Below are 16,669 nucleotides of genomic sequence, written 5' to 3' on the forward strand. Positions count from 1 at the left end.
CAACAGTTTATAATAGAAAAGCAGACAAGAACCACAAATGTCACTGGCTTTTCTCCAAAGCTTTACTGAGTCCTTCCTCTTCACCAGATTCTGAGGGTAAGTCTTGGTAAGAAACAAAATTGCTACCTTTATCTCTTTGGTAAGTGCCTGGGGTCTAGAAGTGAAGGCACATAAACAAGTCACCCTAAGCAAACATGACTCTTGTGGAGCAAACAACTCTTAAGAAAATGTATTCACCCTGGGCAAAGCAGCAGAAAGGGTTGGAACATTCAAAGCTTGTGTGTCCATCCAGGCTGGGAAGAGTGGCATGAGATGCTGTCAGGATGAAGATTTAGACATGGTGACATTTGAGATAATGCCTGGAACCTTAGTAGTAAACCACCCAATTAAAGAGGTAGTTATCAAGAATTGATCCAGCACACTCACCAAGCATAGGAAGCAATCGAGATCCAAAGAGATAGTAAATCTCCAGTGACTTGAATAGAGCTTATGCTAAAGTATGACATGTAAACAAGTATGTTAAAATTTATGTAAATAAGGACTCTGTGCTTCAGACCATGAACCATACCCATTTTCTGGTCACCCAGGGCTTGCCTGCTCAGACTGGGTCTTAAGAATATGATGTCTTCGTATCATGAGTTGACTCCACAAATCCATCCAATGAAGATAATGTTTCTACAGATTAATGCCTTCGGCTGAGTTGACATCACTTGGGCTGTTGAATTGTTTCCACTACCAACAGGTAGGCCTGGTTTGAACCTATTATAAATCCGAGAAAGAGGTATAGAGTCATTGGCACTGCCTTAAGGGCCACAAATGCGCTGCCCCTTCTCCATAGGCTGGGTACTGGCAAATGTTCTTTTTATAATTCTAGATGCTAAAGGACTTTTGGGGCAATGGTTCCTGCTCACAATTCCTGACATATTTTCAGATTGGATCTTCTCAGCCTTGCTTTTTTAGAGACAGCTTCTGAAACACTCACCTTTTCTCCCTTTCTTCTTCCTCATGACACATACTCATTAGGTGATCACATTACTCCAGAACGCTGAAGCTCTCACCATTAAGGAAATGAATATTAATAATAACTGTAACTGAATGTGAAATAAAACTAATTTTGTCATCTCATAGATTTTTGAGTCCCGAGGATCCAAAGACAAGAAAGAAAGATGTGCTTTCCAGACCTGGCCGAGCCGGAGGCGCCATCATGGGTGTTGACATCCGACACAACAAGGACGGAAAGGTTCGGCGCAAGGAGCCTAAGAGCCAGGACGTCTACCTGCGGCTGCTAGTCAAGCTGTACAGGTTTCTGGCCAGAAGAACCAACTCCACCTTCAATCAGGTTGTGCTGAAAAGGTTATTTATGAGTCGCACTAACCGGCCACCTCTGTCCCTGTCCCGGATGATCCGAAAAATGAAGCTTCCTGGCTGAGAGAACAAGACAGATGTGTTGTGGGGACTGTCACAGATGATGTGTGGATTCTCGAAGTGCCCAAGCTGACGGTGTGTGCACTGCGATTGAGCAGCTGGGCCTGAAGTCGCATCCTGAAGGCTGGGGGCAAGATCCTCACCTTTGACCAGCTAGCCCTGGAGTCTCCCAAGGGCCATGGCACTGTGTTCTTGTCTGGTCCTCGGAAGGGCCGAGAGGTATACCGGCATTTTGGCAAGGCCCCAGGAACACCACACAGCCATACCAAACCCTATGTCCTTTTCAAGGGTCAGAAGTTCGAACGTGCCAGAGGCAGAAGGACCAGCCTCGGCTATAAAAACTAACCCTAAATCTCACTGTTATTAAAAAAAAAAAAAAAAAAAAAAAAAAAAGCTTTAAAAAAAAAAAAAAGAAAGAAAGATGTACAGCTTTCCAAAATCCTATAAAGATGTCACAAAAGGAGTCTTTACGGCCTGGTATGACAAGGACATGTAACAATGAAGAAAGATTCACAGACGGAACCTGGCTAGTAAATAAACTTGGCTCTTCTCCTCAGCTTCCTTTCCTTACTGTCGCTCCCTCCTGAAGAAACAGAGGCAGCAGAATTAGTTGGAATGAAAGTTTAGATGAAGATATGTAGACATCTAGATATGGATATCACTGTCAGTCAGGTGGCTGAGGCAGGAATGTCTTTGGAATTCAGGAGTTCTAAGTCAATCTGGGTAACAAGGCTAGATCCAATCTCATTAAGAAAGGAAAATACAAAACACTGATAATGTGCCTTGCCTCATGGTGAGTTGCCAGACATTCTAAGGAGGTGTAAGCCCATGGGAATGAGAACTGCAGCTTTTGTGAGAAACTGAAGCTTTGGTTTTGTATCCTTCGTGCACCACTGGAAGTCTCTTATTCATATGCATGTTAACTTTCCAGTCACTGGGACAAATTCCTGAGCAAAGAACCTGGAATTAGGAAAGTTTTATCTTAGCTCATGGTCTAAGCCATTGTAATTTATCATGAAGGTCAGGGCACAAAAGAGTAGAGCTGCTCATAACATGGTGGCCAGGAAGCAGAGAGAAAGAGACAGAGACAGAGATAGAGAAACAGAGAAAGAGATAAGCCGCGGCGTCCACCCTTGACCAGCAAGAAAGACGCCACACCGAGGAATCTTCTTCAAACACAGTTTAATTGGGAACCTCTTTGCTTTGTACAATGTATAATGGCGGCGGGCGGCGGGGGCAGCCCCGGGCCGAGGGAGACGGGGCCTGATATAGCCTACATCTACCAATCACCTAACCCTACGTGGCGCGCCAGGATAGGTTGTCTCCAAGCAGAATTAAGAGGAGACATGATCTTTGCCTAATTTGGAGTTGTTTACCACAGAGAGCGCTCGCTGGCGGAGGGCGGAAACCGGTTCCATCTTTTGGGTGCAGTTTTCTGCAGCTCCCTACAATAAGCGAGAGGAGAAACTGTGCTATAATCAGACTTTCCTTTCTTCCTTTTCCCTCCACCTGGGACCCCAGCCTAGATGGTGGTGGGTTTTTCGCACTTATTCAATCCTGCCTAAACCTCCTTCCCAGACATTAAGTAAACGCAATACAATCAAGTAGACAGTCAAGGCTAACCGCCACACCACAGAAGTGGAGAGAAAATGGATTAATAAGCTCTGTCTTGGTGGTCACTCGTTTTACCCATTAGCAGTGATAATCCATTCCTTGTTGTCTTTATCTCTTACCCCTGTTTTCTGAGCAACAGATATCAGAAGACTCGACTCTTGTTCCTCCTCTGTCCAGTTCTTCAGCACTTGGCCTTCATCCTCAGCTAACATCGCTGTCAACTAGTCAGGGTCTAAAAATGAAAAGGAAGGTTGGGAATGGACGAGCCAGGCCCTCGGCAGGCACATTCAAAAATGGCTTCCCATGACTCAGTAGAGTGACAGGTGGCCTGTGCTCAGAGCTGTCCAATGCCCAGACCCTGCTCGTGAGAAGACTTGGGAGGGATTTAATATCCATGATGCCAGCATCGATCCGAATCAGCAGTGCAGTAGAAAGAATCTAGAACTAAAAGTCAAGAGTGGGCGTTCCCCCCAGATCTGCTCCAAATTTACAATGTAACCTAGGTCAAATCACGTCATCATGCTGGTCTCCAGGGACTTCTTTTTGCAAAAATAAGCATGAAGAATTGACAAGCTAATTCCACAATTCATCTAGAACAATGTCTTTCCACCCTTTTTTATAATCGTTTTCATCATTATTCATATTAATATCATTATACCTTAGCAGCTGAGTAATAATTTCTCTGATTATTCCCCTGTGAAACATTAATATTACAGGTATACAGTGTATCAGTCTATGCCTATGTACAAAATACATGTTTTCATACACCGAGTCAATTTTCACCCTCTTGGTGGCAATGTCACCCTTGCCACCAAGGGTTAATCTTTGCTGTCAACTTGGATCAAAAAGTGCTGGGCCTAAGGGGATAGCTAAGTAAGTAAAATACTTGGCTTCAGGCCCAAGAACCTGAGTTCAATTTCCAGAATTGATATGAAAAGACAGACAAGATTGTGGGCACTTGGCAGACCAAGTGCTACAGAGGCAGAGACAGGCAGATCCCTGAGGCTCTCTGGGTATCCAGCCTAGCCCACTTAGTAAGTTCCAGGCTAGTGAGAAACCCAAAAAGATGGATAGCACCTGAGTAATGATACTTTTGCCCCCTTCTTGTACACATATGAACACACACACACACACACACACACACACACACACACACACACACACACACACAGTGGGGGGAGGGCAGCAGGGATGGATAAACATGCCTAGAGCTTTAGTGAAGCATACCCTTAAGTATGTCTGTGACAATATTTTAGAAAGAATTAACTGAAGAGGAAGCCCACCCCTGATGATGGATGTCACTGTTCCATGGGCTGAATAGAAAAGTAAACAGAAGGCCAAGTAACGGCCAGCCCCTCTGTCTCTCCTGGTCCACTGAAGTGTGAGCAAGCAGCCTCATATTCTTGCTGCCACAGCTGAGTGCTGTTTCTGCTGCCGTATCCTCCTGCCCTTACAGACCCTCAAACTCTGAGCTAAAAGAAATCCTTCCTCTTTCACATTGCAGTTACCAGTACACCCCTGTTACTGAAAAGACATGACCTAGAATTTAAAAAGGAGAATATAACTTTTGAAAATTACAGAATATGGGGATGGGAGAGACACTCAGAGGTTATGAACATTTGCTGCTCTTCCAGGGGATCCAAGTTTAGTTCCCACATCTGAAGGCTGACAACTGCCTGCAACTCCAGCTCCATGTGATCCAGTGCCCTGTTCTTGTCTCTGAAGATACACACACAACACACACACACACACACACACACACACACACACACACACACACCCCTAAAATTTAAAAACAAATCTCTAAAACATAGAGTATGAAGAATTACAAGAGCTCATTTTGCTAACTGTGACTGTTAATCTTGATGGTCAACTTGAGATTTAGAATCACCATGGAAATACGTCTCTGCGCAGGTCTTCGAAGGAGTTTCTAAATCATGTCATGAGATGGGAAGACCCACCCTAAATGTGGATGGCATCATTCAATGAGCTGGAAGCCTATACTGATTAGAAAGGAGAATTGGAGCTGAGTGACAGCATCTGGCATCTCCCACTTACTGACTGCAGGCCCAGCATACCTAGCTGTTTCATACCCGTTACCATGCTTTCCCACTACAATGGATTGTGTTCCTTGCCACTTTAAGGCAGGAGAGACTCTGTTGTCCTTAAGGTGCTTTCGTTAGGTATTTTATCACAACAACAAAAACAAGTCTCTAACAAACCAACATAACATCAAAACAAGCTAAAATTAAATTAAAAAGCAGTGCATTGGTATAACAATGGTCTTTGGAGCAGAGAGCATCTTGCAGTAGACTGACAAATACATGGGCTTCTTAGGAATTTATTATGATAGCTTTGGAATTTCAAGATCAGTGAACAAAAGGACTAGCCACAAAGTGACTTAGGCAACATAGAAAAATAGAACTAAATCCTACCACCATCTGCATAAATAAATTGTAGGATAAAGAGAGGAATCCACAAAGATTCCACGGATGACTTAGAAAAACACATCAAATGTGTCTTTTTTGCTTATTTCCCCTATTCTTTCTTTTAACATCTTAGTTTTCATTTTACAGCAGCTATTGAAAGGTTTATCTTATCCTCTCATATTGTTCTATTATTTTAAATTCTCTGGGGGTTTTTGGCTTTTGTTGTTTGTTTCCTCTTTTGTGTCGCCTATGCAGACCCTGGCTTCCCCTTCATGGTGATGTCTTTGTTCTGGTGGTTTATAATTGTTTACTGTGAACTCATCTTTGCTAGGATCGTGGCTGGTTTATGAAAGCACATACGTAGAATGTTTGCGCTTTGTCTGAAACTCCAGGGGTTCTGAACTCTGTCTTAACTAATTTCTGTTTGGGAATCTCATAACATATGTAGTGTGTTTTCATATCTTGTAAGCAAAAGGGGTTTTCAGTGTCTCCCAGCAGGCCTTTGCCTGTCCAAGACTTTCTAATTCTCACACTGCCATACTGGAAGATCTTCAAGAATTTCTGCTTCATAAAAAAAACTTTCAACTGAAGTCACCTGACTCACCTACATCCAGAAAACATAGGATAACTATGTATGTCCCCTCTCACCTATATCCTGAAGGCATAGGACAACTATATATGTCACCTAAGTGATTAGTATTTGGGTGCTGGCCATGTGAGAGGCTTTCCTAGCCTCTGCTAGCTACTAAGACAGACTGCTTCCCTGATAGGTGAAGACACATTTGTTCAGGCTCGTTGCCACCACATCGCCACTCAAATCCCACCTATTAAGAAAGCAAGGCTCTTTCTTCAGGTAGGCCTGTGGCAGGAGTAATGAGAAGGAGAGGAGATGGGACCTGGCATTGGATTGTGGTGCATTTGCCATTTTTTTCTTAAGTTACGGATTGATCCAGGACTAGTCATCCTTAGCAGGTGTGAAAGCAATTACGTAGAGGGACATAGTTTGAATGCTTATGCCATTAAATTTGTAAGCTGAAACCATAACTTTCAAAGCAGTGGTTTTAGGAGAAGGACCCTTTGCAAGTTGCTTACATGATGAAAGTGGAGCCCTCATGATTGGGACCATGATTCTCCTAAAGCAGATAGCAGAGGGTTATCTGGGCCCTTCTCCCTGTAAGAACATAGCGAGGGGTTTTTATCTAGTATCCAGACTCTAGGTTTTCACCAGACATCAAGTCTGCCGTGATCCTGGACTCCTCCAGGAGGATGAGAAAACAAAATCCTTCTGTTTCTAAGCTACCCAATTCCTGTGTTTTATTTATCAACCTGAATGGACTAAGGCACATGGTGGTGTGGACAGAGAAACTGAAGCTGAAACATTGTCATGGATGCTTCAGAGGAGTCCCAAGGTGATCATTAAAGTGATGGCCCAGTTATTTCACAAGATTGCAGCGTTGTCAAATTAAATAAAGTGAGCACCCATTGGATAATGAGACGAAAGACAACAAGGATGTATGAATAATGTACTCATGTTAAAACACTGTCAACTGTTTCTGTATGTCCTCCTACCTGTGTCTGCCCAGCTTTTTGTTTATCCATGTGAGCACAGCATGCCACTCACTAGTTCTGTGACCTCAGGAAAGCTGCTTAGCATTCTTGGCTCCCAGATTCCCCTATCCAGGAAAAGATAGAAAACAGTGGCTAATTTGCCATCAAATTTGGTAAAGATTATGAGTGGTCTTGATGAAGGTTTTGAAATGATGTCTGAAATTTGGTAAAGGCCCTGGGTTTTGTTATTATCCCATTTAATACAAAGGAAAAGACATGGGGAGATATTTATCCAAATTGTTTTTGGCAACTATTTTGGCAGAGAGGAGCATGATTTGATAAGGAGATATGGACATGATTTTTATCTTTGACCCCAAAGGGAAAAGTGAAAAGCCTTAGGATTTTAGGATTGCTAGAATGCTGGGCTGAAAATGTATTCATAAATTGCTTGTTTAATTGTGGCATAAAATAGAAGTGTTACCCTGAAAGATAATCACATGTGCTTTCAATAATAACCTTCTATGACTCCAGCAGTGAAGTCTTTTTGCCTCTTATCATCTGTCAGCTGCTGCTAACCTTTGTAATTCTATCCCAATGGTAGTCTTTCCATGTGATGGTTTTTGCTTCTTCAGCTCCTTCAATGCCAGCATGGTTCACACCTCTGTTAGTAAGCTCCTCATGATGAGCGGTGTGGCAAACACAGTCCATGACTAGGTTAACTTATCACCACCTCTGAAGGTTGGAGATGCAGAATGCATCATCTCTTCTAATCTGGGTGGAGGCAGTAAATCCTTCCTTGGCCACTCTGGCTTCCCTGAGTCATCAACAGAGTTCCCATCACAGACAATTGAGCTTTTAGGTCTCACAGCAGCTATAGTAATAACAGTTAACATTTAGCACTTCTTATGTATATCAAATGTGCTTGCTCTTCCTAGCTATTCTCCAGCATTTTGCTCTATGTTGTCTTCACACTCTTTCTTGAGGAGGCCCAAGAGCTTTTTTATGTGAGCTGTGTTTATATATGAGAAATTAGAGATGAGAGAATTTCAACACATTCATTTATTCAGCAGTTTAAAGTAATGATAAAATAACTCAACATAAAAATTTAAAGTTATGAGTTTCATGTTATAATAAATATTTTTAATAAAAGGATGTATTTTTAAAAATAAAAGTACTTGACAGTCTTATCTTTGTTGGTTGGTGTCAGGTTCTCATTACCCAAGACTATTGGGTAAGGAAGTATTTAGAGTCATTCTGGAAAATCCTCGGCTTTTAGACATAGTCTTCTGTCCTTCCATGCCCACCTCAGTCTATTACAGAAACCTGTCATGCTGAGAAAAACCCAATTGAAAAAAGTGCATCCATAAAATATAGCTGTAGTAATCCTGTAGAGCATTTTCTTAATTATTGATGGTTGGGGAGGGTGCAGCCCATTGTGGTTGAGGCCATCCCTGGGCTGGTGGTCCTGTGTTCTACAAAAGAAAGCAGGCTGAGTAAGCCATGGGGAGCACGTCTGTAATCAGCAACCCTCCATGGCATCTGAATCAGCTCCTGCCTCCAGGTTCCTGCTCTGTTTGAGTTGCTGTCCTGACTTCCTTTGATGATGAACAACAATATGGAAGTTTAAGCCCAATAAACCCTTTTCTCCCCAACTTGCTTTTGGTCATGGTGTTTCATTGTAGCAAGGGGAATACTAACTAAGACAGTCTTTTCCTTCTTGTGATGATGTATCACTCCACAGTAACCACCTTCTTCTTTGTTTCCTATTTTAACGGGACGACAATTAAAAAAAATGGCCAGGGAGGGATTTCATATTGGAATTCGTCAATACTATAAATGATGGCTGGTATCATCATTCTTTCCTTGAGCATAAAGCTCTGTCTAAGCCCACCAAACCCAAGGACTGGGGAATAGGGAACAATTTCCAGTGAGTTGGTAGGAGTAATAGACATAGACTTCTTGTCCCAACACGCCCTTTATATTGTTAGAATTATTTTTATTTTATTAGTTATATGTATGCATATATAAGCACACACACACACACACACACACACACACACACACACACACACACACATATATATATATATATATATATATATGTATTTGGAGTCCATGCATGTGAGTATAGTTACTCATAGATATTAGAAAGGTGCATGAGAGCTCCTACAACTGGAGTTATTGGTGTTGTGAGTTGCTCAATGTGGGCACTGGGAACCAAATGTAGGTTCTCTATGAAAGAAGTAAGTACTTTTAAGTGCAGCCCCTCCCTTCGTTCTTTAGATTTGTGTCCTCTACCAAATGTGAAAGGCTTTCTGGTACTTCCACTGATATGTGAGAATGTCATCCAATCCTAAAGCTGGAAATCTGGCATCAGATATTGCCTGATGGTGAGAAACACATAGGAAGGATGACAATAGCTATTTCTCTGTTCTCTCAAACCAGCTATTTATAAAAATTAGGACAAACGGTAATACTAGGGAATGTTATGACATTGGTCAAATTCACACTTCTTTTATGACAAAGTATGTCTTCTAATACAACGTGGGATGCCACAGTGATCAATGAGGCATTCTGAGAGTTAACAAATCATAGCTATACTAGTAATTCTATGGGTATGGAAGATGTAACACAATGTATATTAGCATTACATTTCAGTGATGGAAGGGACCCAGTGTACACACACACACACACACACACACACACACACACACACACACACACACACACACACACATCAATAGCAAGCCACCTGTCCCTCTTCAATGAATTGGGCTTACTGACATGGTGATGACTTTTTCTACTTAAAGACTGAACACTTAGAAGTGGGTGTGGTCCATCCTAAGTGAAATCCAGTGATTAGTGATTAAATTGTCAAGAAGACTATGTTAGTTTTGTTTCCTGTTATCATGAAAATACCCTGCCAAAAGCAACTTAAGGGAGAACGGGTTTGTGTGGCTCACAATTCCAATCAGCAGTTCATCACTGTGAGGGAGCCCAGTGGCAGGAACTTGAAGCAGCTAGTTACATTACATACACACTCAAGAGCAGAGAGCAATGAGTGAATGCATGCCAGCTAATGCTCAGGTCACTACTTTTGCTCATACACAATTCAGAATCCCTACCTATGGAATGGTACCACTCATAGTGACTCAGCTAAGGTAAGCTGTGGCACATGCTGCCTAATAGAAACAGTAGATTTGTCTTCCCAAGGCTAACTGTACTCTATGATTTTAGAGCTTACGCATAAATTCAAGGGCTGCAGATTTTCCAGACATTTTGTGAATTGTCAATACACTTCTATTCTCTCTCTCTCTCTCTCTCTCTCTCCCTCTCTCTCTCTCTCTCTTTCTCTCCCCTCTCTCTCATGTGTGTGTGTGTGTGTGTGTGTGTGTGTGTGTGTGTGTGTGTGTGTGTGTGTGTGTGTGTGTGTAGAAGAATGCACTTGCCATGGTACAGCTGACAAGCTCATAGGACAACCTCTGGAGTCAATCCTTGCTTTGCTCCTCCTAGGGACAGGGTCTCTTGTTTACCACTGTTACACTAGGACACCCAACCTCAGAACCTCCAGGGAATTCTCTGTCTCTGCTTCCCATATCTCAGTAGGAGCACTGGGGTTACAGTTGTGTGCTACAACACAGCTTTATGTGGGTTTGGGGTATTTAAACTTAGCTCAACAGAGCAAATGATTTACCCACTGAGTCATCTTCCCTGTCCGCATTTTGTTTTTTGAGACAGGACTTCTCACTGACCTGGAATTCACCAAGTAAGCGAAGGTGGCTAGGCAGCAAACCCTAGGAACGATTCTGTCTCCCTCATTCCAGATATGGGATTGTAAGTGCATTCCCATGCCTGGCTTTTATTTTATTTTTTTTAATGTGTGTTTTGGAATCAAACTCAAGTCAAGCTTTCTCAGTAATCACTTTTATTGACTCAGCTATCTCCTCAGCTCCTACCTTTATCTATCCATCCATCTGTCTATCTATCTATCTATCTATCTATCTATCTATCTATCTATCTATCTATCTATCTATCTATCTATCCATCTGTCTATCTATCTATCTATCTATTTATTTATTTATTTATTTATTTATTTATTTTTACCTTTCCTTGGCATGTACCTAAATGTCTTAAGTTACTCTCTGGGAGAACAGAGCGCCAAGTTCATGTCTTTGGAAAGCAAGGATCAGTTCCAAAATGAGAAGTGAGAGTAAAGAAGGAAAACAAATCACAGAAGTCAGGGTGGGCTGTGTGTGAGGTCTCTACTGGGGTTTGGGTCTCAGGATACCTACTGAAATTCTGTGTGTCCCAGACAGTATTTCAGAACTTTAGTCCTTGTTGGGAACACAAGGTGCTCCGACCTTTCTTTCCAGACAATAGCTATCAATAGAGTGGGAAGGTTTCACAAAGAATATGGTAATTTTTCCCAGAATTGGTATTTTAGCTGGAAATATTTAATTGTGGTAATACATCTGTTGAACTTCAAATGAGGAAGATAATAGAGTGTAAAAGGTCGAGTTATTCATCATATACAATCTCTAGTCCCCAAATCACTGCTTATAGCAAAACTGTTCTGGGAGACATTTGTGTATGTCTCTTATCTCAGAAGAAGGTAAAGCATAAATAATTTGCATTTTTGTTAAATGCACATTTCCTGGGAAAACACCTACTCATTATCATCTTTCCTTGAGTTATCTAAATTTGAGCGAATTACCATCATAAATTAGTTGAAAATCATTTACCTAATTTTTTCTTATTAGTATTTTGCATTTAATAGCACTTCCTTATCAGACAAGCTTGCTCCAGCTATTTTTTGATTAATTATTTTAGCTCACCACATACTTGCATCTGATTATATACTTTTTAATATTATGAATTGCATATTTCCCTAGGCATCATCCTGTGGGGCCATGGTGCTGCTTCTGCTTAATGGGCTATGATCATATTTTTGTGTTTGTGAAGCAGGAAATGAGGTAGATACCTAGGTAAATGGTAGAGAGTCAACTGGCTTTGGGGCCCCAAGAGGCAAGCTTCTCAGAAAGAGGGGTAGTTTATCCTGGGATGGGATTAACTACTTTTTTTTTTTTTTTTTACTCTCTTCCAGTTTACCTTCAAATCTACAAAAGGGTAAGAACTGGAAAGATTAAGCGATGGGTAAGCCACACACTTTCTGGATATGTTTTGTCCTCAATGTAGCTGACACTCCCTGGTCTATTCATGGTTTGTTTACTTCAGACTCTGGTCCCTCTTGGCTCTTTGCTCTCTGGAAAGACAAGAACAGTAAATCTCCCACTGATTCTATGGTACCTGCAGATCAAAATTGAAATACAGGCAGTGAAGGCAACTGGGGAATGGAGTCATTCTTAGAATATCAGCAACAGGGAATCACACCAGACTGAGTTTAAGTTAAGACAAGCTTGGATGCATTGCCTTTTCTCTTCATCCCCTTGCTCATTCTGTCTTCTGATTGACACCATCAGCCTCGTGCTTCTTTTCAGAACTTCTCAGTGTCTTTGGTAAACAATGCTGTAGCTGCCTGATGGCTCTCTTGGTTCACTGCTGCCCATAGAGCTACAACTCACTCTGTGTCACAGCTAGGGATGGGCATAGTTCCACCTTCCATAACCAACTTATATAGTTATACACTGAATACATGGTGCTTCTCACCATCATTTCAGTGAGCTTGGCCATGATGAAGTGTTAGTGGATATATGATGTCCAAGATTTTCTCTCCCTCTTCTCACACGCTGGGTCTACTGCATAACTGATGTTCATACCTGAGTGTACAAGGGACCTGTGGATACTTATATGACCTGACTGAAGGGCTAGAAACAGAGATTCTAAGCACCAATTGAGGTCGGACTTAGAACCATTGAAGTGAATGGTAGGTAGAAGAGCAGATGATGTTTTGTTGAGAATGTAGACTTCAGATTCACTCTTGTGCCTCTAAATCATACGCAGAATATTGAAATAGATTTAGCTATTCCATGATTTTTCTGACTGCACTTCCAACACCACTTGCCATAGAATCTGTTACGAGGATGCCTATCTGCATCTATTCCTAGCTTTAAGACAAGGATCTGGAACTGAATACCACATAATTGAGGATGCAGTGGGAGTTGAAGCAACTGTTGAAGGTTTTTCTTTTCAGTCCTAATGTTACTTGTGTAAAAAACATGCTTCTACTCATTCATTTACTCAAATTACATTACCAGGCACTGCCAGGGAAAAAGATACAAAGATAGATTACAAATGACTATTCCAAGAGATAGGTGATAGATATGCTACGATTTCTAATAGAAATATGATGGATAGGTAGGAGGTAGGTAGACACATAAATGGATGATAGATTGGTTGATTGATAGATTGAAAGCTAGTTGGATGGATATAGATAGTTGTATGGATATAGATAGGTGCAAAGATAGATGGCTGGCTGGCTGGCTGGCTGGATAGATGGACGGACAGATAAATAGATAGTAAACAATCCAGTTGACAGGGACAATTATTGCCTTCTCTGGAGTCAGGGTAGAGGGCTTAGAGATGTGTATTTACCACTATAAGATGGCATGTATGTTAAAGGTCTGGATTTAAGTTCAAACACTGGTTCTTCAACTTACTAGACAGTTTCCTTGACCACTCTGAGTGTTAGTTTCACAACTTTTAAAGGGAAAATAATATTACTTGTTTTACAGTACCCTTTAAAGGAGAAACTAAAGTACTTATTCTCGAAATTTGTTCTGGGGGCCTCCTAAATTATGTCTCCCTTTGCTTTTATTCCCACAACAGTATTGAGCTTATATGCCTTCTCCCTCTTCTTATGGGTACTTAGTGGAGTTTTTCAGAAGTCACCTGACATGTAACATCTCACCACCATGAATGCAGAAGATAAAAGAATCCTGATGTCTTCCACTAAGTAGAATAATAAGGGTATTTGAAGAATTCTAGAGGTTGTGGAGTTACTTACAAATGCATAAATGATGGCTAATGTTCTGGGTTCAGGTGAGGTTGTGACTGATTTGACAAAAATCTGTGATCATATGGTAGTTTACTAGATTTTCTAAGTTCTCTTATCAAAAAGGTGGGTCTATCCAGAAGAGCAAGAAGGGATGGTGTGGAGACACTTGTCTACCTCGTTTGGATCGTCTCTTCACCTTTTCCATGCCAGTCTGCACCCTGCCCAGACTCTACCAGTGGACTCCTGCTCTCAGGCTTCAGACTGATTTTGGTTAATTGGTAGACTGGTCACAAAACAGAGAAGGATCCAGCTGTTTTTTCTACTGTCTTCTCTCCTACAGAGTGGGTGTGCCTAAACTCTAAATTTCATCCCTCCTGCCGGGCACCACCACCTTCTTACAACTTTCACCTTTGGGCAACTCCTCTTCTGATGTTCCTTTAGTTTCAGGAGTGGTCTACTCCCCACCCTTTTATTAGTTCTAGACTATTTTGTGATCCTCTGTGGACTGATCTTGACTCTGCAATAGCTCTGTTCAACTCTCTCATAGTAAACAATGTGTACCATTTAGTTCCTTTCAGAACACAGAAGGAAATAAGAGATGAAATGCACTTAGCTCTTAAGATTTCCTTGGACCAGTTTGAGAGCTTTTCAATGTTAATCTTTGTGCCTACTCTACAACAGTGGTCTTCATCCTGCAAGTCATGACCCCCAAAGACCATGGGAAAACAAAGATATTTACATTACAATTCATAACGCTAGCAAAATTACAGTTATGGAGTAGCAATGTAAATAATTTTATGGTTGGGGATCACAACATGAGGAACTGTATTAAAGGGTCGAAGCGTTAGGAAGGTTGAGAACCACAGCTCTGCAAGATGTTATCGTCATTCCTATCAGATGTGGAAACTGAGGTGCAGTCATTACGGAACAAAATGTTTAGTCTTTTGCTCATTTTTCTTTTCCTATAGTTTCTCTTACTTTTACTTCCCTTAGTTTCTTGTATTAATTAGCTACATTCCATGACATGTGATGTAGTAACTGTAAAGATTCAGGCATTGTGCTGGTCTGCCCCTGTCACCTGGCAGAATGTACTTAGGCAGTACCCTGGTCAACCCAGGGTTCCATGACTACTAGTCTAGATGCAGGTGCAAAGGACCCCTTTAAAAGAAAATCCCCCGCCCAAGTATGCTCTCTTTCCTGCTGTTTCCTTGGAGTAAACAGGACCTTTCCTGTCTCCCTCTCCTCTTCTGTCCTCTCTCTGTCTCTGTGTCTCTTAACCTCTGTTATCTTTCCTTCTCCCTCCCTTTCTAATAAAACTTCTCACTTAAGTTCTATCTGCCTGGCATGTTTGTTGTAGTGTGTCTGCCCCCCCCACCCCCCACCCCCCGGCGCCTGTCATCCTTGCCTGCCATGGAATCTGCCATGGTCCCCTTCGTGCTTTCTCATAACAGTTACTGTCACCTTCTGTAACTTAATCGGAGATGGGGGACCAACTAGACCATCCATTATAATTGCATTTTGGAGTGTCCCTGTCTTCATTTGACTCTTCTGCTGGAATGATACTAATTATAGCTTTGGAATCACATTTCTTCCTGGTAGGTCTCTGTGCTTTTATCTCCTCTATCCCCATGATGGAATGGAAACCCTGGAAGTTCTAGCTAAGAAATCCTGAATTTCCTAAATGACTACTTCCAATTTCCTAGTAATTCTTTCCTCTGAATTTTAAAACTTCAACATACAGTTCATACACACACACACACACACACACACACACACACACACACACACACACACACACACGATTTATGAGCCAAGGAAAGGTAGAGAAATGAAGAAGATGGGAATAATCCTGAAAGAACTGCATTAGCCTGGAATCTGAGCTGCAAGTGATAGAAACCCAACTCAGAACAGCTGAAGAAAAGCCGGAGCCCGTTCATCAACATAATGGTGATAAACAGAAAACAGGCTCGTCTGTGTCCCTGGACTCACTCGATGGTGCCACCAGGTTCCCCTGGCTCACAATTGTGCTGCCAGCTCTGGCTGGTACACACTCTAATAATGGCAAGCAGCTTTTTGTGTGCCATGCAGATGCTAGGGGAAGTGTGGGTACAGTCAACTCTAGACACATTTGTTTGAGGATAGCTATCAGAGAGGTAGCTGATCTAGAAAAATCTTAAGGTAGGATTCTGGTTAGTTTGCCATAGCTCATATGCTCATCTCTGGACTATCCTGGATTGACAAAACCACCATCATGTTTCTAACTTCAAATCAAGGGGCAGAGAAGGAACCATGGAAGCTTTTAAAACAATCAGGAGAAGGTAGAGAGTCCTAAAAGGTGCTGGACAACCTCAGAAGACAGGAACCATGGGCACTGATATGAGAAAATAAAACTACACTTCAGAGCTAGTCATAAAGAAAACCTGGTCCTGGCATAAAAACAGACAGGAAGATCAATGGAGCCGAATAAAATAGAAGAATAGGAAATAAAATGACAAAGACATGTCTCCTTAATTTTTGAACAAGGAGGCGAAAAAATACATTGGCAAAAAAGACAGCCCATTCAACAAATGGGACTGGTGAAACTGGATTTGTAGCTGCAGAAGAGTGGAATTAGAGTCTTACCTTTCACCTTGTACAAACATGAATTCAAAATGCTTCAAAGATCTTAATTTAAAATGTGAAACATTAAAATTTCTAG

General features: G+C 41.6%; 1 pseudogene; it reads left to right on the top strand.

Moving 5' to 3' along the window:
- Positions 1-1,181: 1,181 nt before the first annotated feature.
- Positions 1,182-1,770, top strand: LOC100754255 (annotated as a pseudogene).
- Positions 1,771-16,669: the final 14,899 nt, after the last annotated feature.

The sequence above is a fragment of the Cricetulus griseus genome, chromosome 2 (genome assembly GCF_003668045.3).
Source record: "Cricetulus griseus strain 17A/GY chromosome 2, alternate assembly CriGri-PICRH-1.0, whole genome shotgun sequence".
NCBI lineage: Eukaryota > Metazoa > Chordata > Mammalia > Rodentia > Cricetidae > Cricetulus > Cricetulus griseus.